Source organism: Triticum dicoccoides, chromosome 7A (genome assembly GCF_002162155.2).
Source record: "Triticum dicoccoides isolate Atlit2015 ecotype Zavitan chromosome 7A, WEW_v2.0, whole genome shotgun sequence".
In the NCBI taxonomy this organism is placed as follows: Eukaryota; Viridiplantae; Streptophyta; class Magnoliopsida; order Poales; family Poaceae; genus Triticum; species Triticum dicoccoides.
Window position 1 is genome coordinate 186,951,006 of NC_041392.1, and position 3,727 is coordinate 186,954,732.

The following is a 3,727-nucleotide window of genomic DNA, read 5'->3' on the forward strand; positions in this document are numbered from 1 at the left end:
TGCTTTGACAAGACGTGTCAAAAAACTGCCTCGCGTTACATGCGGGGCTAGTTAAAGGAAACGGTTCGAATAATCACCAGGCCGTGACATAATGTCGTGTAGCCAAAACAAGTCAGCAAATTGGATTTGTGGAAATATTATTTTCTCTACGGTGGTATGTGGAACTTATTTTGCACGGTCAGACACTATCCTTATATTCAAATTCTTCCGTGATGTATTCGGAGGAGGAACCCGCCTTGCAATGCCGAAGACAATACTGCGCGCCAGACTCATCGTCATTGAAAGCCTGGTTCAGGGGCTACTGTGGGAGTCCTGGATTAGGGGGTCTCCGGTCAGCCGGACTATCTCCATTGGCCGGACTGTTAGACTATGAAGATACAAGATTGAACACTTCGTCTCGTGTCCGGATGGGACTCTACTTGGCGTGCAAGGCAAGCTAGGCAATACGGATATGTGTATCTCCTCCTTTTGTAACCGACCTTGTGTAACCCTAACCTCTCCGGTGTCTATATAAACCGGAGAGGATTTTAATCCGTATGACAACATACAATCATACCATAGGCTAGCTTCTAGGGTTTAGCCTCTCCGATCTCGTGGTACATCTACTCTTGTACTACCCATATCATCAATATTAATCAAGCAGGATGTAGGGTTTTACCTCCATCAAGAGGGCCCGAACCTGGGTAAAACATTGTGTACCCTGCCTCCTGTTACCATCCGCCTTAGACGCACAGTTCGGGACCCCCTACCCGAGATCCGCCGGTTTTGACACCGACATCATGCACAAGTCTGCTGAAGGCTGTGAGACAAACCCAACATATATTGCAGCAAAGAAGGCAAAACATCTTGAAGATAGCGAGACAACCCCAAAGTCTTGTCTTGATGCAGTGTTCAAGTTACTTGAGACTAACAGTCAGACAAACTCACAGAATTCGTCGTCTGAACCAGTTCAACTTCTTCAGCACCAAGTTCTAGTAGAAAGGCATTTTGCAACTCAACTTCGACTTGAAGTCCTATCTCTAAGAAAGATTGTGGAGAACACCAATCAGAACCTCATCGCTAAACAGCTACACCTGGAAGCTATGACCGACATGCTAGGCCGGTCTCACAGCCTTGCTCAGCAGCTTGCGCAGCAGTTCCCCCCCAAGGCTAACCTTTCTTGAACTGTCTTGGAAGTGGTCTCGGTTCAGTATTATTTTGTTACGCTGCAATGGTGGCCAGTTTTTCTAATATGCTTCTTCGTTGTGCTTTATGATCACTGGTGGAGAACTTTGATGCCCAGTGGATGTAATATACCTTAAATCCTTTATTGTATAGTGTAGGTTTATTCTTAGTTACTATGCCGTAATTTCTTTATTGTATAGAGTAGGTTTGTTCTTAATTCCTACTAGTTACTGCCATCATTCGCTATCTGCTAAAAAATCAGATGTAGTCGACCTTACCGAAACATTCGACTCTAACGGGCCAGGTTTTTAGCGGGCCGGAAACGTGCCGAACAGCTCACGGGCCGGCAGCAGCCCGAAATGAACCCCGGCCCATGATTGTGCGGATCAAATCATGGGCTTTTAACAGGCCAAAATTGTCTCGGTCCTTGTTTGGCCCAAATAGATATCGGCTGCGAGCAGGCCGGATGCAAACCGGGCCGTAGTTAGGCCCAACTATATGACGGGCTTTTAACAAGCCGAAATTAATATATGGCCGAAATGTTAAACGGGCCCTTAACAGGCCAAAACTAATATCAGGCCGAATTACTAAGTGGGCCTTTAGCAAGTGGGCCCAAAAGCATAGTGTCCAGTTGACGGGCCGAATCTGATATGGGCCATAATTGAGCCCAAAGCCTCTTTAAAGGGTCGGACCTGATCTGGGTCGTAATTTGGCCCAGATCGTGGTAGGCTTTTAATGGGTCGGATCTCATATGGGGCACTATTAGGCCCGGAGCGTGGCATGCCATTAATGGACCGGATCAAATATGGGCCGGCATTTGGCCCAAAACATGGCAGCCAGTTAATGGGCCGGCCTACTAGGGTCCTCAAAATCTTGTGGGCCTACAGCTGGGCCGGCCCATTAATGTCGGCGAAATCACGTGGGCCTTTAGCTGGGCCGGCCCATTATAATCCGCAAGAGTCTTGTGGGCCTTTACCTGGGCCGGCCCATTATGGCAGACAAAAATCTTGTGGGCCTTTACCTGGGCCGGCCCATTATGGCCCGCAAAATCTTGTGTGCCTTTAGCTGGGCCAGCCCATTATGGTCCGCAAAATCTCATGGGCCTTTAGCTGGGCCAACCCATTATGGTCCACAAAATCTTGGGGGCCTTCAGTTGGGCCGGCCCATTTAAACTTGATGGGTCGGTCCACGTGTCAACATATCATAGGCGCGTCTCTCCCATTGGATGAGTGACACATGTGCCAACGCGGACTTGACACGTGTCTCCTCCAGCCAATGATGATTTTACACGTGGAAAATCCCCATTGGTCGGGGCTGTTAACGGGTTATCAGATCCAAAACCCGACCCGATAGCTTAACGGCGTTCCGTTACGGTGGATGCCACGTGTCAGTCACCCTTGACGAAAGCACTTCTGTGACGTGTGATTTATCTTCATGGAAGTGGACACTTCCGTGATGATAATTTTGGTAATGTCATGGAACACTTCTACGACAGCACAGGTATGACTATCTTGATTCTGTCATAAATTTGTCATGGATGTACATGCATGACAAAAAACGCGACCTACTGTGACAAACACGTATCATCACGGAAGTGTATTTTTTGTAGTGCTGGCTTGTATATTCCAACAATGGGCCTCCTCAAGTGCCCTAGGTCTTCGTGAGCAAGCAAGTTGGATGCACACCCACTAGTTTGTTTTGTTGAGCTTTCATACATTTATAGCTCTAGTGCATCCGTTGCATGGCAATCCCTACTGCTTGCATTAACATCAATCGGTGGGCATCTCCATAGCCCATTGATTAGCCTCGTTGATGTGAGACTTTCTCCTTTTTTGTCTTCTCCACATAACCCCCTCATTATATTCTATTCCACCTATAGTGCTATGTCCATGGCTCGCGCTCATATATTGCGTGAAAGTTTATAGGTTTGAGATTACTAAAGTATGAAACAATTGCTTGGCTTGTCATTGGGGTTGTGCATGATGATAGCATTCTTGTGTGACGAAAATGAAAAATGAATAACCATATGATTTTGTAGGGATGAACTTTCTTTGGCCATGTTATTTTGAGAAGGCATAATTTCTTAGTTAGTATGCTTGAAGTATTATCATTTTTATGTCAATATGAACTTTTGTCTTGAATCTTTCGGATCTGAATATTCATACCACAATTAAGAAGAATTACATTAAAATTATGCCAAGTAGCACTCCGCATCAAAAATTCTGTTTTTATCATTTACCTACTCGAGGACGAGCAGGAATTAAGCTTGGGGATGCTTGATACGTCTCCAACATATTTATAATTTTTTATTGCTCCATGCTATATTATCTACTGTTTTGGACATTATTGGGCTTTATTATCCACTTTTATATTATTTTTGGGACTAACCTATTAACCGGAGGCCCAACCCAAAATTGTTGTTTTTTGCCTGTTTTAGGGTTTCGAAGAACAGGAATATCAAATGGAGTCCAAACGGAATGAAACCCTCGGGAACGTGATTTTCTCATAGAATACAACTCAAGAGACTTGGATCCCTATGTCAACCCACGTAACAGGAGGCCAC